At 46.2% G+C, this 22917-nt stretch overlaps 1 gene segment (V, D, J or C); it reads right to left on the bottom strand.

Moving 5' to 3' along the window:
- LOC309555507 (Ig heavy chain C region, secreted form-like) overlaps positions 1 to 22917 on the bottom strand; it is a 119559-nt gene that overhangs the window by 19844 nt on the left and 76798 nt on the right.

Below are 22917 nucleotides of genomic sequence, written 5' to 3'. Positions count from 1 at the left end.
ACTGAGTTACTGTCATTTGGTTAGGCATGAACAATAATATACTCAAGATAATATTATTATACCACACAAAAGGGGGAGGGGCGAGAAAAAAGTCCCGACGCAGTAATAGCATATAGTGTCATGTGGATTAAAGAGGAAAAAAAGGAGAGGAGGAAGGAGACGGAAGAAGGGAGGGGAGAAAATCTTGGAGTATTGCCATATTATAGAAGGGAAGTATGGTAAGGGGAAGGAAAGAAAAGGTTTGTTTTAACTAAAAAAAACCCTGAACCTTCTGGTCCATGGTTTTTGCCCGGAGTCCATCCCCCCTTATCATTTTGGCTACATTAACCCAAGAGTAGGGATGAGCTTCGAGTTCGAGTCGAAGCTAAGTTGGACTTGAAAATCGGTCGTTCGATCATTCGTCGAATGACAAACAAATGTTCTTCTTCGCGGGAAATTCGAGATCCCATAATGCACTGCGCGCACGTGGCGCGTGCAGCACGTTATGTGATTGGCCAAAGCATGCACCCTGACCTCATGCTTTGGCCAATTAATTTATCTCTGCCATGATTGGACAAAAGGCAAGCTGCCTTTAGCTATTCATGGCTCAGGGGCTAAGTACATGCCCCACACTACATAAAGGCTGCTCACGCAGCCACAGCGTGTAGTGTGTAGTGAGATTGTGCGGGCGAGGAGACAGGGAGAGGAACGTGTTTGAGGCAGGGAGAGAATTGTTTCTTTGCAGTTTGTCAGACAGTGCAATGAGACATTTGCTAACAGTGTAGGGAGGGAGAGAGATTTGTGCTTTTTACAAGTTCATAGATCAGATAGTAAAGTATATTCAGTAGTGCATAGCATACACCATATACCATACTTAGATCTCTATCTATACATAGGGCTATCGATTACATCATATCAGGTCATTGCATATTTTATCAGTCACTTGCGTATACTGTATATCCATCACATCCATGTCTATATATAGGGCTATCGATTACATCATATCAGGTGATTAAGTACTTTATCGGTCACTTGCATATACCCTATACCCATCACATATCTATCTATATATAGGGGCTATCCATTACATCATATCAGGTGATAGAGTATTTTATCGGTCACTTGCTTATAGTGTATATCCATCACATCTCTATCTATATATAGGGCTATCGATTACATCATATCAGGTGATTAAGTACTTTATCGGTCACTTGCATATACCCTATACCCATCACATATCTATCTATATATAGGGCTGTCGATTACATCATATCAGTTGATAAAGTACTTTATCGGTCACTTGTGTATACCCTATACTCATCACATCTCTATCTATATATAGGGGCTATCCATTACATCATATCAGGTGATAGAGTATTTTATCGGTCACTTGCGTATAGTGTATATCCATCACATCTCTATCTATATATAGGGCTATCGATTACATCATATCAGGTGATAGAGTATTTTATCGGTCACTTGTGTATACTGTATATCCATCACATCTCTATATATAGGGCTATTGATTACATCATATCAGGTGATTGAGTACTTTATCGGTCACTTGCGTAGACCCTATATCCATCACAACAAGGAGAGGCAGATGCTCACGGGCCACGAAAAGAGGGCAAGCTGCCTCTGTGTCCACTGTGAAAAGTGGTGGTCACAGTTGACATGGTGCATCCTCTGCAGGCGGGGCATGCCTGTCCTTTATTTCCAGTGCTTCCCGTCTTATTCAGCCACAACATGTGCAAGAGTTGGTGGAGTGGATAAATAGGCTGTCCTCATCCTCCTTTTCCTCTGACACCCACGCTCACAGTACTTTGCTTTCCACCGCAGCTGCCAAAGTTGCCCGTTCCTCAGGCTCCTTCTCCACAGCTACTCCTTCTGTCGCCCCACCATCATGCACGGAGGAGTCACCTGAACTATTCAATCATAGTGTCAGTGACATGCTGCTGGAGGATGCACAGCAATTTGAAAGCTGTGATGTTGGTTCGCAGGTTGATGAATGGAATAACGTGAGCCTATAGAGAGGGGGTGACAATGACGGACATGAAACCAGCAGTCATCTTGCCCCAGCTGAAGTATATTGCCAAGTTTGCTCCAGTGACGAGGAGGGAGGGGATGATGAGGTCAATTCTACTTCGCAGCAGCAGTGCTCCCTAAGCTTTCAAGGGGCTATGCAAGCAGTCAGACTAAAAGACGCCATGCTGTGCTTCAGTTGGTCTGTCTAGGGGATAGTAGTCACACCAGTGCAGAGATTCTGTCAGCTATGCAGGGGCAGGCTCAGAGATGGTTGACGCCATGACAGCTTGAGCCGAGAATGGTTGTATGCGACAATGGCACCAACCTTCTCTCCGCCCTCCGACAGGGACACTTGACACATGTTCCATGCTTGGCACATGTTCTGAATCTGGTGGCGCAGTGTTTCTTGAGCAGATACCAGGACTTCCAAGATCTCCTGAGGCAGGCCAGAAGAGTCTGTGGCCATTTCTGCCATTCGTACAATGCCAGTGCTTGCTTATCTGACATTCAACGGCAATTCAAGCTGCCCACCAACCCCCTCATTTGTGATATGCCCACCAGGTGGAACTCAACATTGGCAATGCTGCAGTGGCTACACATGCAGCAGAGGGCCATCAATGAGTACCTGTGTGAGTATGGCACAATAACAGGGTTAGGGGAGCTTGGCTTTTTTTTTGCCACGCCAGTGGCTTTTGATAAAGGATGCATGCATCGTCCTGTCACCATTTGAGGAGGCCACAAGGATGATGAGCAGGGACGATGCATGCATCAGTGACACTATCCCACTAGTCTACCTGCTGGAGCACACGCTGTGTGGAATCATGGACAGGGCACTTGAGGCAGAAGAGCGGGAGGAAGAGGAGGACTTCCTTTCCTCAAAAGGCCCCCTTTAAGCAGATATCATTCCTGCAGGGTCACAAAACACACAGGAGGAAGAGGAAAAGGAGGATTCCGGAAGCATGGATGTAGAGGATAGCATACAGCAGTCTTCAAGGGATGGTTTTGATTCCCCAGGAGTTGTACATGGTTGGGGAGAGGTTGCTCCTGACAATGTCATCCTTAGTGACCCAAAGGACCCAGAAGCTCATGCCTCCTCCAACTTACGTGGGCTCTCTGATTCCGCAAAGCCAGGTTTAAGCAACCATCAGCAGCGTCTCCATCATATGGTGCATGATTATCTAGGCGCAACAGCAGACTTGGAGACCTTTCCAGCTGATCATCCACTGGGTTATTGGGTATTGAGGATGGACCACTGGCCAGAACTTGCTCAATATGCAATGGAGCTACTGGCCTGTCCTGCTTTCCGAACGGATGTTCAGTGCTGCTGGAGGTTTTGTGATGGACAAAAGAGTGTGTCTGTCCACAGACTCTGTTGATCAGCTGACTTTTATGAAAATGAACCAGTCCTGGATCAACAAGAGCTATCAAGCTCCTGATGCTTATATAACTGATTGAATTCTCTAGGGGTCTGCCATCCCTTGAAGACTGCATATGCTGCCTATCCTGTTCCTCTACCTTGATTCTGCTAGTTTCCAACAATGTTTTTAGTTTAGGTCACTACCAACCCCAAGGCCTAATTTTTCTGCACTTCTATGACAGGTGCATACAATTTAAATGTTGTATGTAATTTTTAACAGCAGGCCCTGTCCCTGTGCCCTGTTAACTGTGAGGGGTTACGGTGTTCAGGCACCACCAACACCAAAGGCCCAATATTTTTGCACCTGTATGACAAGTACATGCAAATTCAAATTTGTATGGAATTCTTACCAGCAGGTCCTGTTCCTGCGCCCAGCAAGAGTAACTGTGAGGGGTTGGTTATGGTGTTCAAGCAGCACCAACAACCAAGGTCCAATTTCAGTTTCAGTTCCTGCCGATACTAACCTTCCAGGTCCCTGTCACTCCAGCCAGTTTGCATAGTCGCTACCCAACCTTGGCCAGGTCAGATTGGCATAGCGTCCCCCACTAGATCACTGATAAGAACACATACAACCCTTCATCTTTGCCAATTTCATATTGGTATGGAATTTTTACCAGCAGGGTCCATTCCTGCACCCAGCTGCGAGGGGTTGCGGTGTTCAGGCTCCACCAACACCCAAGGCCCAAATTTTCTGCATCTCTATGACAACTGACATGTAGATGCGATTTCAAATTTGTATTGAATTCCCATTCCTGCGCCCAGCAAGAGTAACTGTGAGCGGTTGCGGTGTTCAGGCACCACCAACAACCAAGGCCCAACTTTTCTGCACCTGTATGACAAGTACATGCAATTTCAAATTTGTATGGATTTTTTAGCAGCAGGGCCCATTCCTGCGCACAGCATGAGTAACTGCGAGGGGTTACGGTGTTCAGGCACCACCAACAACCAAGGCCCAATTTTTGGCACCTATTTGACAAGTACATGCTATTTGAAATTTGGATGTATATTTGTATATGACATTTTTTGCTTTGGAAATTTCAGTATTGCTGCAGCAGGCTACATACATCGTAGAGATGCACTACTTTACAGGCACATTCAGGGGACAAGCAAAAAATTGGGGGAGCAAACCCTGAACATGTATATCTAAAGCCGGTGCAGCTATGGACCAAGCAACATGTATATTAAAAAAGAATAGCGCAACCATGCAAACGAAATGACTATCAAATATGGAGACAATCCATAAATAAAAATGGGGATTTAGTTCCACCATATGGCCATATCGTGCTCAAGCCCACCACTGCGTCAAAGTACCCCATTATCGGTGGGTCCTACACTATCCATAAAAAAGGGGTGAATCCAGCCTCTCTTACCCTTGGAGACAACACTCCTTGCTGGGAAGGTGTGCTAATGCACTGCAGGGGACTCCTCCTATATCTACTTGATAGAGGACACCAATAGAGTACAGGTGTGTGTGGGGGATGGGATGCTCAACCTCATAAGTCTGGTCAGACCGAATACATAATAAACAAGCAAAAAATTGGGGGAGCAAACCCTGAACATGTATATCTAAAGCCGGTGCAGCTATGGACCAAGCAACATGTATACTAAAAATTTTTATAGTTTCACTTTAAGCCTCATTAAAATCAGTAAATCACCGCTCCTTTAAAAACGATTGTTTTTAAAAACTTTTTTTCATTGCTACATTTTCCCCAGGTCAGTACCTGGACCTCATACACTTTTTTGGGGGCAATAACTTGCATTTAAGCCTTCAAAAGGAGGCCGTTTGATTTTCGAGGTTCGAGTCCCATAGACTTCAATTGGGTTTGTTTGTTCTAATAAACCTTTCCTCTGTTCACGGTGTCCTGGTGCGAACCAAACCGGGGGGTGTTCAGCTCATCACTAGCCAAGAGCTGAGTCAGGAGAGACAGCCCCATGAGGTAGGGGGAGATGGGAAGAAATAAATGGCATTAGGGTGGGGTGCATTAGGAAAAAAAAAGGGGGGGTAGGAGGGAAAATCTTAAGGTTTTCTGCATGAGTAGATATTGGTCCTGAGTATAGTATCCGCTGATGAGAAAAAATCTTTCAACTTAGTTTTTGATGGCCATATATGATGCTAATCTATGAAATTCTTCCCAAACTTCCCTTGTGCAGTTAAAGTGTTGCAATCTGTCAAGTTTGTAATGCAAAATGGCTCCATATCTAAAAAGTAATCCACCTAATCTATCCAGTCTTTCTTTAAAGGCACTGTATATGTCTGCCATAATCAGGGAATCAAGCTGTGTGCTGCAATAAAGAAAAGCCCTAAGTAAGTGTTTAGCCAATAAAGGGGGTTGTTCTTTATTGACTTAGTGGAGCAGCAGGGCTGCCATCAGGGGGGGACAGCCCATACACATATAGGGGGCCCAGGGATTCTGAGGGGCCCGAACACCCAGGCCCCAACCAATGAGATTGAGTTGTTGTAGTAACTAGCAATTGCTAAAACAGGGCAGCCACAGAGTAAGCCGATGCAGCCGAAGGGATGTCTCTTTGTTGGATTGGGCTTTCTCTTTGCTGAATATTTGAGGCCATCACTTTGCTGGATCGGGATGTCTCTTTGCTGAATATTTGGGGCTGTATCTTTGCTGGATTGGATTAATTTTCATAAATTAAGTTGTAGGAGCATTAAAATAAAATTGTGTGCACTGAAGGACTCGGTGGGATGGCCAGTGGGTGGATTCAGTGGGATGGCCAGAGGGTGGGCCCTGGGGAATATTGGTTGTCAGGCCCGGAGGGGTCCAGGCCTAAAGCTGTGTAAGGGTCACCAAAATTTCTGATGGCTGCCCTGTGCAGCAGATATAGTTCAGGGGAGTACAGCTGTTGGGAACCTATTCTTTGCTAATGTGGTATGTACTTGCTGTATGGATTTTAAAGCTGAACTCCGGGTAGAAATATTATGCTATACAGTACAGGTGTTCCATACCTTTAAAAACATTTTGTGTTATAGTGTGCAGTCCTTTTGGAAATCTGAAATCCAGTCTTCTTTATTCTGTCAGTAGCCCTCAGTTCCCCTCATATCCTGTTCATAAGACCAGTGGCTTCTGTGCCCTCTATCTCCCTGGACACTGGTCTTGTACAGTACATTCTCCCTGTAGTTCTCAGTAAATTGAGCATTTGATGCAGTGAATGGACATGATGTTTTCAAACCCCTGGTCTGATCCACCCACTGTACAGCATAGGACAGGAGCCTGATTCATCCCATACACATATTCATCCTAAACACGCTCACAGTCCCACCCACATTGCCGCCCATTCAGGCTGTGGGGGTATCGGCTCAGAAATCTGAGACTATCCAGTCCACCCACTGCATCAAAAGCTCACTTTACTAAGATCTACACTCTGAATGGGCATCTATGTGGGCGAAACTGCGGATGTGTATAGGATGACTTAAACTCCTGGCTTTTCTAACTATGCTGTACAGTGGGCAGATCAGACCGGGAGCCTGAGACTCTCAGGTCTGCCCAATGTACAGCATAGTTAGATGGCAAGCCAGGCATCTGTTTCATCCCATAAACACCCACAGCCCCGCCCACACCTATTCAGACTCTAAATCCCAGGGCATGATGGGATGTGTAGTCTTAGTGGTGACAAACACTAACAGAAAGTGATATCTCCTCTTCAGAGATCCCTCCTCCTGGAGCCGGGGATAGAGAAAATTCTATGTAAAGAGATGATGTCACTGATTTTTAATACTGTGAGTTTTGTACACAGCATGCAATTTCAATCTAAATCACATTAGCAGTTTTGCTTAACTAACTACATAGGGATAATGTGCAAATTCTAAAACTATCCAGAAGTTCTTCTTTAAAATCAACTTTCTCTTGTGAAAGATACGAGGTATGTTTTTATGGACATTACATTTTTTATGGATAAATAAAATTGAAGAAAATTTTAACTGCATTATAATAATTTTCCCTTTGCTGATATTTAAAAAGGGTGTCTATTTTGTCCTTTTTAAAACAAATACTTGAACTAGCTATTGTACCATAGAAAATAATGTGGGCCCTTTATTTGGATGTAACTTGAAAAATTTCAGGCAAGGCCAAACAGAAAAAAAATAAAAAGAATCCACGGACATTTAGACTGATTTTTGCATGTTTTGTATTATCCCATAGAGTTACTCTAAAATGCAATAAATAAATATTGCAGGTGCATGTGTTTTCATGCAGTAGTATTTGTACGTTGATGTGGTCTATTATACATCTGGTAATCTGTATTAGACTGCTTTTTTTGTATGATCTTCATGTTGCGTTAGATCAATGTGACTATAATAATTATAAGAATACCAGTGCGCACAGTAGTAGATGCCAGCATCTTCATCTGCTAACTTCTTGATAGTCAACCTATCTAAATTCCACGTGGTCATAAATTTATCCTGAGTAGCTCCAGTATCATAAACAGGTTTTTGATTATCTTCTGACATAAACAGAATTCTTTTTAACTCTCCATTTCCCTTCCGCACATACCAGTGAATATTGGAATAGCTGCTTCTCACTATATGGCATGTAATATCAGCCGTTGACTGTCCATCTCCAGGCTTAGTAACAGAAATTTGACTTTGTTTTATTGTCACAGCTGTCTGTGTAACTGAATAAATGAAAACATGAATAATAAAAAATGGTTAATGCAAAAGTAAAATATATATCATTGGCTTTTTAACCACCTCATCTTTTCACAATAATTCTATATTTTGTTGTATATAAGATTCTTCAGACCAACTCTAGACAGCTGCTCATTTCCATATTATTGTAGTGATAAATATAAGTACAATTGTTAATTATTAAATTATAAAAAGCAAGATAATACTGAAAAAAATAATTTCATACATACTTGATGCCATAAAAGTAAGGGTTAAAAAGCACAAATACAGCATTGTTGTATCCAGACGGAGGGATGATTAATATGAACAGTAAACAATATTGTGTGTCTAATGTATTTTGCAAGCAATACCACATCCTGTTTTAAAATGTCACCCTTCAATTAAAATGAACTGCCTGTGTAGTTGTCAAGGTGAGAAGGAAATACAACATAATGTAAACTTCTATTAAATACGTTTTTCATCTACATCTATGTAGTTAACTATCTACACTTGTTTAAATAGGCCCAATTAAATTTAATTACAAAAAAAAAAAAAAATGGCAGGCCTGGAGTGGCCTCAGTTACATTGATGAATATTAAAGCCCAAGTACACTTTATTAAAGTGTCCACGTGTTGGCTGGGGCAGGAAGAGATTAACTGCCACTAGGGATGAGCTTCGAGTTTGAGTCAAACATAAGTTCGACTCGAACATTGGCTGTTCGCTCTTTCGTCGAATGACAAACAAATGTACTTCTTCGTGGGAAATTCGAGTGTCAGCATCCTTAATGCACTGCGCGCTTGCAGTGCATTATGTGATTGGCCAAAGCATGCAACCTGACCTCCATGCTTTGGCCAATCAAATCATCTCTGCCATGATTGGACAAAGGCAGGCTGCCTTTAGCCAATCATGGCTCAGGAGCTAAGTACACGCCCCACACTATAAAAAGGCTGCTCCCACAGCAGCGGCATGTAGTGTGTGACTGTGCGGGCAAGATAGGAAGTGGTTGAGGCCGGGAGAGGATCGTGATTGAGGCAGGGAGAGGAAAGTGATTTAAAGTTTACCAGACAGTGCAGTGTAGTCTAATTAAGACATTGCTAGTCACAGTCAGTTAGGCAGGGAGAGGAACGTAATTGAGGCAGGGAGAGGAGAGTGATTTTCAGACAGTGCAGTGTAGTCTGAATAAGACATTGCTAGTAACAGTCAGTTAGGCAGGGAGAGAGATTTGTGCTTTTTACAATTTAAGAGATCAGATAGTGAAGTGTATTCAGCAGTGCAGTATATACCATAGACCATATACTATTGTATAGACAATACATTGATATCTATATATAGATATAGGGCAATTGAGTATATATTAGGCCATTGAGTATCTATCAGTCAGTTCAGTATAGACCATACATTGATATCTATATATATATATATATATATAGGACAACTGAGTATATATTAGACCATTAAGTATCTATTAGTGATGAGCTGAACAACCTGTTCGATTTGCACCAGAACACTGCGAACAGAGGAAAAGTTTGTTCGAACAAATGAACCCCATTGAAGTCTTTGGGACTCGAAAATCAAACAGCCTCATTTTGAAGGCTTAAACGCAAATTATTGCCCAAAAAAAGTTTATGGGGCTCCAGATACTGACCGGGGGAACATGTAGCAATGAAAAAAACAGTTTTTAAAAACAATCTTTTTAAAGGAGCAGTGATTTACTGATTTTAATGAGGCTTAAAGTGAAACTATAAAAATGAAAAATTCCTTCAAATATCGTGCCTGGGGAGTCCCCTGAATGTGCCTGTAGTGCATCTCTACGATGTATGTAGCCTGCTGCAGCAATACTGACATTTCTAAAGCAAAAAATGTCATATACAAATATACATACAAATTTGAAATCACATGTACTTGTCATACAAGGGCAGAAAAATTGGGCCTTGTTTGTTGGTGATACCTGAACACCGCAACCCCTCGCAGTTACTCTTGCTGGGCGCAGGAATAAGACCTGCTGGTAAGAATTCCATGCAAATTTGAAAACGCATGTACTTGTCATACAGGTGAAGAAAAATTGGGCCTTGGTTGTTGGTGGTGCCTGAACACCGCGACCCCTCACAGTTACTCTTGCTGGGTGCAGGAATGGGACCTGCTGTTAAGAATTCCATACAAATTTGAAATCGCATGTACTTGTCATACAGGTGCCAAAAATTGGGCCTTTGCTGTTGGTGGTGCCTGAACACTATAACCCCTCACAGTTACTCTTGCTGGGTGCAGGAATGGGACCTGCTGGTAAGAATTCCGTACAAATTTGAAATTGCATGTACTATACAGGTGCCAAAAATTGGGCCTTTGGTGTTGGTGGTGCCTGAACACCCAAGCCCTCGCAGTTACTCTTGCTGGGTGCAGGAATGGGACCCGCTGGTATGAATTTCATACAAATTAGAAATTGCATGTAATATACATGTGCCAAAAATGGGGCCTTTGCGGTTGGTGGTGCCTGAACACCGTAACCATGCCCTCAAAGTTACTCTTGCTGGACGCAGGAATGGGACCTAATGGTAAGAATTCCATAAAAATTTGAAATTGCATGTACTTGTCATACAGGTGCAAAAATATTGGGCCTTTGGTGTTGGTGGTGCCTGAACACCGTAATCCCTCACAGTTAGCAGGGCACAGGGACAGGGCCTGGTGTTAAAAATTACATATGACATGTAAATCGTATGCACCTGTCATACAATTGCAGAAAAATTAGGCCTTGGTGGTTGGTAGTGACCTAAACCAAAAACATGTTTGGAAGCTAGCAGAATCAAGGTAAAGGAATAGGATAGGCAGCATATGCAGTCTTCAAGGGATGGCAGACCCCTAGCAAATTCAATCAGTTACATCAGCATCAGGGGCTTGATAGCTCTTGTTGATCCAGGACTGGTTCGTTATGATAAAAGTCAGCTGGTCAACAGAGTCTGTGGACAGATGCACTCTTTTGTCCATCACAAAACCTCCAGCAGCACTGAACGTCTTTAAGGCTTTAAGCAGGACAGGCCAGTAGCTTCATTGCATATTGAGCAATTTCTGGCCAATGGTCCATCCTAAAGACCCAGTAACCCAGTGGATGCCCAGCTGGAAAGGTCTCCAAGTCTGCTCTTGCACCTAGATAATCATGCACCATATGATGGAGACGTTGCCGATGGTTGCTTAAACCTAACAGCCCTGGGCGCTGCTGAGGACTAAAGAACTGTTTAAAGGCATTGTTCAGCCAGCCACATTCTTCACCGCTCCTCCTTTGGCTGAACGATGCCTCAGAAACAAGTCCAGAGAATGTTGACCTCCCAGTGTCTGGAAAGGTGTTACACAAATTTTTTTTCAAGGCTTCCTCAAGATGTTTCATCCTCTGCTCCCTCTGTGAAGGCAGGATGAGCTCTGCAACTTTACCCTTGTAACGTGGATCAAGAAGGGTTGTCAACCAGTAATTATCCCTCTCCTTGATAGCACGAATCCTCGGGGCCTTTCGCAGGCTTTGCAGAATCAGGGAGCCCATGCAACGTAAGTTGGAGAAGGCATGAGCTTCTGAGTCCTCTGGGTCACTAAGGATGACATTGTCAGCAGGAGCAACCTCTCCCCAACCACGTACAACTCCTGGGGTTTCTGGGGAATCAAAACCATCCCTTGAAGACTGCTGTATGCTATCCTCTACATCCATGCTGCCGAAATTCTCCTCCTCCTCCTCTTCCTCCTGTGTGTTTTGTGGCCCTGCAGGAATGATATCTGCATAAAGGGGGCCTTGTGAGGAAAGGAAGTCCTTCTCTTCCTCCCGCTGTTCTGCCTCAAGTGCCCTGTCCATGATTCCACACAGCGTATGCTCCAGCAGTGTCACGGAACCATGAACCAGATGTACAACAACAGATAAGTGAAAATAAGAAGGCTTTATTGAAAATCAAGCTGTAAAGCAAAAGTCCAAACGGATGGCGAAACCGAGGCAGAGTCCTTGCGAAGCCAGAGGTCAGGAACCAGGAGGGTAGTCAGACAAAGCCAGGATCAGGAACCAGCAGGGTAGTCAGACGAAGCCAGGATCAGGAACCAGCAGGGTAGTCAGACGAAGCCAGGATCAGGAACCAGCAGGGTAGTCAGACGAAGCCAGGATCAGGAACCAGAAGCAGCAGCAGTCTTAGAAGCATGTGAACACAGGAGGACCAAGCAAGGAACTGAAGCCACAGACCTCCTATATATATGAGCTAGGCATCCAGCTCCTCCCAGTGGGAAGGAGGAGCCGCAGGGTGGGAGGCTACAAGAAACCCAGAAACCAAGATGGCCGCCAGCACATGTCAAACGAAGGAGAACAGCAAGAAGGTAAGACCATGACAGTACCTCCCCCTCAAGGGCCCCTCCTCCGCGGAGTAAAGAACGGTTTCTGAGGGAAGCGTGCGTGGAAGGCTCGGAGCAAGGCAGGAGCATGGACATCTGCGGAGGGAACCCAGGAACGCTCCTCTGGACCATAACCACGCCAATGAACCAAAAACTGCAACCGACCGCGGACCAGGCGTGAGTCCAGGATATTGCTCACCTCATACTCCTCACGATTGCCCACTTGGACCGGACGAGGCCGAGGAACCGAGGAAGTGAAACGATTACACACCAGTGGCTTCAACAGGGAAACATGAAACACGTTGGAGATCCGCATGCCAGGAGGAAGCGCAAGGGCATAGGCTACCGGGTTTACCCTGCGAAGCACTCGGAAGGGACCAACAAAGCGAGGCGCCAGCTTGGGAGTGGGCACTCGAAGGTTGAGGTTGCGGGTGGACAACCATACACGGTCTCCGGCCTGGTAGGAAGGAGCAGGCGCTCGTCTGCGATCAGCCTGGAATCTCTGGCGCTGCGCAGAGACCTCAAGGGACTTCTGGATCTGTACCCAAGAAGCACGTAGGACGGAAAGGTGATCCTCCACAGCCGGAATATCCTGGGAAGAGAATACCTCCGGTACCACGGCAGGTTGGAACCCATAATTGGCCATGAAGGGAGACGTCCCAGAGGAAGAGTTCACCGCTGTGTTCCTGGCAAACTCAGCCCAAGGCAGGAGGTCAACCCAATTGTCTTGGTGATCGGAGACATAGCAACGAAGGAATTGCTCCAAGGCCTGATTGGATCGTTCTGCGGCCCCATTGGACTGAGGGTGGTAGGCCGAGGAGAAGGAGAGATGAATCCCCAAATGGGAGCAAAAGGCGCGCCAGAACCTGGACACAAACTGACTCCCCCGATCCGACACAATCTCCTTGGGCAAACCGTGCAACCGGAAGACCTTCCTGGCAAAAATTGTGGCCAACTCCTGTGCAGAGGGTAACTTCTTGAGAGGAACACAGTGGCACATTTTGGAAAATCGATCCACAATCATGAGAATGACCGTATGGCCTCGGGATGCAGGGACGTCCACAATGAAATCCATCCCCAGGTGTGACCATGGGCGCTCCCCGGTGGCTATGGGTTGCAGAAGGCCCAACGGAAGGTGCCGAGGGGACTTACTCTGGGCACAAACGGAGCATGCCGCTACATATGCGGCGATGTCGGAACGTAGGGAAGGCCACCAGAACAGACGTGAAACAGCCCAGGACAGCTGATTCTTTCCAGGATGCCCCGCGGTCTTGGAGTTATGGTAGGTTCGCAACAACCGAGTGCGCAACTCCTCAGGCACAAAACATCTGCCGTTGGGTCTCCCAGAGGGAGCACCAGATTGAGCCGCCAAAATCTGCTCACCCAGGGGAGAGGTCAGGCTGGTGCGAATGGCGGCCAGGATCTAATTCGGAGGTATGACCGAAGTCGGAATCGACTCCTCCCTGGACAGGTCGGAGTACTGCCGTGATAAGGCATCCGCCCTGATGTTCTTGGAACCGGGTAGGTAGGAGACCACGTAATTAAAACGTGACAAGAACAGAGCCCATCTGGCCTGACGTGGTGTCAATCTCTTGGCCTCAGAAAGGTAGGTCAGATTCTTGTGGTCCATCAGGAAGAGGACCGGAACCACCGAACCCTCGAGCAAGTGCCTCCATTCTTTAAGGGCCTGCACGATGGCCAATAACTCCCTGTCACCAATCTGATAGTTGCACTCCGCGGAAGACAGTTTCCGGGAGTAAAACCCACAAGGAAGCAGAGGACCCTCTGGTGTTCTACGCTGAGACAGAAGGGCGCCTACTCCCGTCTCAGACGCGTCCACCTCGAGGACAAAGGGCAACCCAGGGTTGGGATGCGACAGAATCGGAGCCGACACAAAGGCAGACTTTAGAGCCTCAAAAGCTCGGATGGCCTCGAGCGGCCAGACCTGGGAATTACTGCCCTTCCTGGTCAGATCCGTGAGAGGCTTGGCAGCATGGAAAAGTCCCTGATGAACTTCCGATAATAATTGGCGAAGCCCAAAAAGCGCTGCAGGGAGCGAAGACCACTGGGCTGGGGCCACTGTAAGACAGCCGAAACCTTCTCAGGATCCATGGAGAACCCCTCAGCGGAAATGATGTAACCTAAGAAGGTTACCTGGGATCGGTGAAATTCGCATTTCTCAAGCTTACCGAACAGCTTGTTCTCTCGTAACCGTTGCAACACTCGTCTGACATCCAGAATGTGGGTCTCCATGGATTCAGAATATACCAAGATGTCATCCAAATAGACCACCACACACTGCTGCAACAGGTCACGGAAAACATCGTTAATGAATTCCTGAAAGACTGCGGGCGCATTGCACAACCCAAAGGGCATAACCAAGGATTCATAATGACCGGTCCTGGTGTTAAACGCGGTCTTCCACTCATCGCCCGCCTTGATCCTTACAAGGTTATATGCCGCCCTCAGGTCGAGTTTGGTAAAGACCGTGGCCCCTTTAAGGCGATCGAACAGCTCGGAAATCAAGGGTATCGGGTAAGCGTTCTTGATCGTGATGCGATTGAGACCCCTGTAATCGATGCAAGGCCTCAACTCACCGCCCCTCTTTTTCACAAAGAAAAATCCAGCCCCTGCCGGGGACGAGGATTTGCGAATGTGTCCGCGTGAAAGCGCCTCCTTCACGTACTCCTCCATGGCCTCATTCTCCGCTACTGACAGTGGATAGACCTTGCCACGAGGAGGAACGGCACCAGGTTGTAACTCGATGGCACAATCGTATGGGCGGTGCGGAGGTAGGGCAACCGCGCGCACCTTATCGAATACATCCCGGTACTCCTCGTATTCAGGAGGCAACAGAGAGTCAGAGGAAGTACACAGCAACTTGACAGGCCCATGGATGCAACTAGCCCCACACTGCGGTGACCACGAGAGGATCTTGGCCGATCTCCAATCGAAAGTCGGATTATGCTTCTGGAGCCAGGGGTACCCCAAGACCACCGAGTAGTGTGGAGACGAAATAACCTGGAAGCAGACCGACTCTCTGTGAACGGCACCAATGGCTATCCCCACTGGAAGGGTCTCATGAGTCACGTGTGGCGGCAGAAGGGGTCTGCCGTCTATCGCCTCAAGAGCCAGTGGAGAACCTTGGGCCTGCAGAGGAATGGAATTGGCGGCAGCGAACACACTATCAATGAACAAACCACCAGCACCAGAGTCCACCAACGCCTGGGTCGTCACAGAGCCCCCGACCCAGGAGAGGACAACAGTGATCAGTGGTTTGTCAACACGGGAAACCGGGGACGAGGAGACTCCACCCAAGATCTGCCCCCGACAGGATCTCAGGTGCGAGCGTTTCCCGGACGGTTCGGACATGCCAACCGAAAATGCCCACCGAGACCACAGTACATGCATCGACCCTCGCGTCTTCGGAGTACCCTCTCCCCCTCGGACAGGCGAGCAAAGCCCAGCTGCATGGGTTCACCCCCAGCCAAGTCATCCCCAGGAGGCGTGGGAGGAGAGGGAGGCACGGGTGGGACAGCAAAGGTAGGCGCCAATCTGTTAGGAGGCCTCCGCAGACTCTCCTTAAAGGAAGGTCTCTCCCTGAGTCTGGTGTCAATCAAAATCAAGAAAGAAATAAGAGACTCGAGCTCCACTGGTAGGTCCTTAGCTGCAACCTCATCCTTCAAGGCATCCGAGAGACCATGAGAGAAAGCAGCGACCAGAGCCTCATTATTCCAGCCCACCTCTGCTGCCAGGGTACGAAACTCAATGGCGTATTCAGCTACGGATCGTGAACCCTGTCTGATGGACATAAGGAGCTTCGCAGCAGAGGCAGCACGAGCCGGCACATCGAATACCCTCCGAAGAGAAGCAACAAAACCGGAAAACTCGGCAACCACCGGATTGTTGTTCTCCCATAAAGGGCTGGCCCAGGCCAAGGCCTTGTCCGAGAGCAGCGAAATTAAGAAGCCCACCTTTGATCTCTCAGTAGGAAAGGCATGTGGCAGCAACTCGAAATAAATGCCCACCTGGTTAAGGAAACCTCGGCACTGAGGGGGGCAGAATCGGTCATACCCCGAAACACCGCAGGCGCAACAACAGGTGTCGGGGTAGACTCTGGCGCAACAACCGGAGCGGCAGTAGGAGCGGGCCCAGGAGCGACAACCGACCCATCGGCAACGGGAGCGAAATGAGCCGTGCGTTCAAGCAGGGTTTGCAACGCCACGGCGAACCGACCCAACAGGTGATCCTGCTGATCAAGTCTGGCAACCAGCGTGGGTAGCGAGGATGGCCCTGTACCGTCAGAATTCATGGCTTGGTCCTAATGTCACGGAACCATGAACCAGACGTACAACAACAGATAAGTGAAAATAAGAAGGCTTTATTGAAAATCAAGCTGTAAAGCAAAAGTCCAAACGGATGGCGAAACCGAGGCAGAGTCCTTGCGAAGCCAGAGGTCAGGAACCAGGAGGGTAGTCAGACGAAGCCAGGATCAGGAACCAGCAGGGTAGTCAGACGAAGCCAGGATCAGGAACCAGCAGGGTAGTCAGACGAAGCCAGGATCAGGAACCAGCAGGGTAGTCAGACGAAGCCAGGATCAGGAACCAGAAGCAGCAGCAGTCTTAGAAGCATGTGAACACAGGAGGACCAAGCAAGGAACTGAAGCCACAGACCTCCTATATATATATGAGCTAGGCATCCAGCTCCTCCCAGTGGGAAGGAGGAGCCGCAGGGTGGGAGGCTACAAGAAACCCAGAAACCAAGATGGCCGCCAGCACATGTCAAACGAAGGAGAACAGCAAGAAGGTAAGACCATGACAAGCAGGTAGACTAGAGGGATAGTGTCACTGATGCATGCATCGTCCAGGCTCATCATCCTTGTGGCCTCCTCAAATGGTGACAGGACAATGCATGCACCTTTATCAAAAGCCACTGGCGTGGCAAAAAAAAAAGCCAAGCTCCCCTGACCCTGTTATTATACTCACACAGGTACTCATTGATGGCCCTCTGCTGCATGTGCAGCTGCTACAGCATTGCCAACGTTGAGTTCCACCTGGTGGGCATGTCACAAATGAGGTGGTTGGTGGGCAGGTTGAATTCCCATTTAATGTTAAATAAACGAGCACTGGCATTGTACGAATGGCGGAAATGGCCACAGACTTTTCTGGCCTGCCTCAGGAGATCTTGGAATCCCAGGCATCTGCTCAAGAAACACTGCACCACCAGATTCAGAACATGTGCCAAGCATGGAACATGTGTCAAGTGTCCCTGTTGGAGGTCGGAGAGAAGGTTGGTGTCATTGTCGCATACAACCATTTTTGGCTCAAGCTGTCGTGGCATCAACCATCTCTGAGCCTGCCCCTGCAGAGCTGACAGAATCTCTGCACTGGTGTGACTCCTATCCCCTAGACAGACCAACTAAAGCAAGCATGGCATCTTTTAGCATGACTGCTTGAGTAGCCCCTTGAACGCTTAGGGAGCACTGCTGCTTCCGAGGAAAATTGAGCAGAAGAGGACACGGAGGAGGAGGTGGTGGTGGAGTAGCCAGATGTGGCAGAGCCAGCACCAGCTTTTTTGAGGTGTGGTGGCAAAACAAGCTGCAACACCAAACCCTGTCCTGTATCCTTCCCAGCTGCCAGCAGAGTTACCCAGTGTGATGTGAACGAAATGTAACATCCATGTCCATGCCTGCTGGACCAAGAGTCAGCAGTAATGTGCACCTTCTTGCTGACCGCTCTGTCCAACGAGGACAAAACACTACCTTCCACATGACGGTAGAGAGCCGGAATGGCCTTACGTGAAAATAAATGCCTTTTTGGGACCTGCCACTGTGGTGCAGCACATTCCACAAATTTGCGAAAGGGAGCAGAGTCTACCAGATGAAAAGGCAGCAATTGTAATGCTAACAATTTGGCCAAGCTAGCATTAGGACGCTGAGCATGTGGATGGCTGGGACAGTATTTCTTTCTACGGTTCAGGTTCAGCAACTGGGATAGTGAAATTTTCCTTCTGCTCAAATCAAGCTGTGGTGTACTGCTAGCAGATTGGGTGCAAGTCCCTGTGGCACTCATTGCTATACCATCATCCCTCTCAATGCTGGTATTTGAGAAGACATGAGGTATAGTAGGGTTAGAGATCACAGATGAGGAGCAAGGTGATGTATGTTTGTTTTGATCTGGTGGCTCTTTCAGGTGCTGTTGCCTAAGGACTGCATGGCAGGTCGTCATATGCCTTGTCAAGCATGTGGTGCCCAAGCGGCTGGTGTTCTGGCTATGCTTGATCCACTTCAGACAGATGTTGCAAACAGCAATGCTGTGCTCTACTGCACATGTGCTGAAAAAAGCCCACACTAATGAACTTTTGGGAGTTTGCGGGGAGTTTGCAGCACCCTGAACCTGTGGAGCTCTGTGCTGTGACCCAATAGGTTGGCTACTCCTATGGTGGTCCCTGCCTCCTTGGAGTTGTGCCTCCTCCTCCTCCCCCTCCATCTCTATGCTGTCAAAAGAAAAAAGTTTGATGGGCGCTCCTGCTGGGAGATAAGTCTTCAATGAAGCAGTCCAGAATAAGGGAGATGGCGCTGTTGGAAGAACCAATCAAGGGAACTAGATCAGATGGAGGCAGCGGTGGAACGCATGCCTCACTGATGGACCGCACAAGCGTGATTGCGTGGAGGGGAGGTAATGCGTTTCGGAGCATGCGCAGAAGTGCTCCTTCTTTAAACCCATAGGAAGATGACAGGACGCAGGGCATTTAAAAGCACTGAGCGGGAGTGTCAGCTAATGGGAAAGAATGAGTAGCCTGTGGGCAGGAACCACTGGACCGGGGACACTAGACCGGAAGGAGCCCCAGGGCTACTACTGACACAAATTATTTAACAAACATATTATGATAATAATATATTGACAATGGCAGATAAAATATTGGCAATGGTAAATAAAATCTATGATAAAAAATGCAAAAATTGCACAATAAAATAAAATACAAGGAATTATAAAAACAACAAATCAGTTTAGGAGATATCCTATACTGACTCTACACCTATATCCAAAACCCACACATAAAGAAGCGGTGGTTGTCTAAAAACACATGAATTATTACGAAACATTTCTGACATGGGTTTTTTTTTTTTCTTTTTTTAATGTCAGAATTGTTTTGTAATATTTCATGTGTTTTTAGACAACCACCGCTTCTTTATGTGTGGTTTTTGGATATAGGTGTAGAGTCAGTATAGGATATCTCCTAAACTGATTTTTTTTTTTAATTCCTTGTATTTTATTTTATTGTACACTTTTTGCATTTTTTATCCTAGATTTTATTTACAATTGCCAATATTTTATCTGCCATTATCAATATATTATTATCATAATATTAAAATACTAAAAAAGATACTCCCAATGGTTTGTGAATCACCGAGAAATATAAAGAGTATAAACCCTATGCGCTTTTCACAGTGGACACAGAGGCGGCTTGCCCTCTTTTCGTGGCCTGTGAGTGCCTGCCTCTCCTTGTTGGCCTTTCGGACATGATGTTGATAGAGATCAATAGGGTATACGCAACTGACCTGATACTCAATGACCTGATATGATGTATTTGATAGCCCTATATATAGATATAGATCAGATGGATATAGGGTATACGCAAGTGACCGATAAAATACTCAATCACCTTATATGATGTAATTGATAGCCCTATATATAGATAGAGATGTGATTGATATAGGGTATACGCAAGTGACCGATAAAGTACTTAATCACCTGATATGATGTAATCAATAGCCCTATATATAACTAGAGATGTGATGGATATACCGTATACGCAAGTGACCGATAAAATACTCTATTACCTGATATGATGTAATCGATAGCCCTATATATAGATAGAGATGTGATGGATATAGGGTATAGGCAAGTGACCGATAAAGTACGCAATGACCTGATATGATGTAAACGATAGCCCTATATATAGATAGAGATCTATGTATGGTATATGGTGTATGCTATGCACTACTGAATATACTTTACTATCTGATCTCTGAACTTGTAAAAAGCACAAATCTCTCTCCCTCCCTACACTGCTAGCAAATGTCTCACAGCACTGTCTGACAAACTGCAAAAAAACAATTCTCTCCCTCCCTCAAACACGTTCCTCTGCCTCCCTGCTAGGAATGTCTCACTGCACTGTCTGACAAACTGCAAAAAAACAATTCTCTCCCTGCCTCAAACATGTTCCTCTCCCTCCCTGTCAGGAATGTCTCACTGCACTGTCTGACAAACTGCAAAAAAACTATTCTCTCCCTGCCTCAAACACGTTCCTCTCCCTGTCTCCTTGCCTGCACAATCACACTACGTGCTGGGGCTGCGCGAGCAGCCTTTATGTAGTGTGGGGCATACTTAGCCCCTGAGCCATGATTGGCTAAAGGCAGCCAGCCTTTTGTCCAATCATGGCAGAGATCATTTGATTGGCCAAAGCATGAGGTCAGGGTGCATGCTTTGGCCAATCACATAACGTGCTGCTTACGCCATGCGTGCGCAGTGCATTATGGTATCTCGAATTTCCCGCGAAGAAGCACATTTGTTAGTGATTCGATGAACGATCGAACGATCAATGTTCAAGTCGAACTTAGCTTCGACTGGAAGTCGAAGCTCATCCCTACTTTCCCAGTCTCCCATCACAAATGGCAGTTTCCCGCCAGTGCAGGAATGTCAGCACAGTGCCTCAGAACCTGAGTGATGTCACTGACTACATATTGTCATGCCCATTTGTGCTTAATGACGTCACCTGTGATCCCCACCAACAATGTAAAGCCATCCAGCTGAAAGCTGTAATTTAGTGGTGGTAGTGATATTGATACCTCCACTTAATTATTGACTCCTGGTAGCAGCTTAAGGTATTCCCAAACTGGCCATATCTGGCCACTTAGAAATGTGAACAAGTTGGAATCAGGTGGAACTGATGGTCGATCTGAAAAATGTTTGAATTCCTTGAGAATGTTTTGTAAAAACATTTATAAATATACCTCTTAATATTCTTCTTCCTAAATACTTAAATTATATCTATCTCCTAAAATTATCCCTAAAGCTCATCTAACCCAAAAACAAAATGTACTATATTGCAGCTTACCAGTCCTCAGATGTGGTGGCTGCATTGGTTTATTTTTTTCACCTTCATTTTTCTTTTCACCTGGTGATTATTCCAGTAATGCATTTCTTGTTTTAGAGTAACCATGAAGACATTAACTGGCCTGCACCAAGTCCTGACCTCAACTCGATAGAACATCTTTGGTATGAATTAGAGCGCAGACTGTGAGCCAGGCCTTCTCACCAACGTCAGTGCCTAGCCTCACAAATGTGCTTCTGAAAGAATCAAAAACTGCTGACGGGGGCAGAGTTAACAGCGTCATTGCACCACTTTCGGTTACATTCTGTGGAATGAACCATAACCCGGATTTCCTTTGTATTCCATGCTGTTCATAACGCCAGCCTGATGTAAGTGTATCTTGTATTTGTTTAATAAAGAAGTTATACAGTGTTGCACTATGGGGTATTGCCTTTGTTATTTCCACATGTAAATACGAGGGGACAAGAGGACCTGAGGGAAGAGGAGTGTTATAATCAGAGGAGGATCTGAAGTCTGCTGTTTCAGCCATTGTGGGATGTGGATGCAAGGTACCCCCTAGAGGGGAGAGCATTCTGGTATAAAAGGGGGAGCAGGTTTGTGGAACACCAGCATCAATTACCACTTTAAAATACGTTGGAACACCTTCAAAGAGCACCTGTCACTTTACGAGTTTTGATTAACTTTATAATGGCAACATTTTTTGTGCACGATTGTGAAGCACTTTAAAGAGCACCGGTCACCCTATTTTTACAGGGACTTATTTGGATGCAGTAATCAAGCTTATATATAATTCAATTTTTTGAGATATATTAATCATCGATAGTATGTAAACTTCTGGAGGGGATGATAAGGGACTATATCGTAGAGTTTGCTAAAGACAACAGCATCATCAGCAGTAATCAGCATGTGGTTACAAATGGGCGTTCTTGTCAAACCAATCTCTTAACATTCTACGAGGAGGTGAGCTGTGAGCTAGATAGGGGCAGATCAGTGGATGTGGTGTACCTGGATTTCGCTAAGGCATTTGATACAGTTCCCCACAAGCGCTTAATTTATAAAATATGGTCTGCAGGTATCGACCGCAGGGTTTGCTCTTGGATATGGAGCTGGCTAAAAAGGCGTGTCCAAAGGGTGGTAATAAACAGTGCATACTCAGACTGGTCTGAGGTGGTAAGTGGGGTCCCCCAAGGCTCAGTCCTGGGACCAACCTTGTTCAACTTATTCATAAACAGCATTGAAGACGGGATCAGTAGTTCTATATCAGTTTTTGCAGATGACACAAAATTGGGCAGGGCAATAACTGCACAGAATGAAGCAGATATCCTACAGAATGACCTGGACAAAATAACAGAGTGGACAACGACATGGCAAATGAGGTTTAATGTGGAGAAGTGTAAGGTTTTGCACTTGGGGA

This window comes from Pelophylax lessonae (genome assembly GCF_965119305.1).
Source record: "Pelophylax lessonae genome assembly, chromosome: 5".
Classification (NCBI taxonomy): Eukaryota; Metazoa; Chordata; class Amphibia; order Anura; family Ranidae; genus Pelophylax; species Pelophylax lessonae.
Note: the sequence above shows the minus strand (reverse complement) of the source record. Positions and strands in the feature narration are given on the sequence as shown.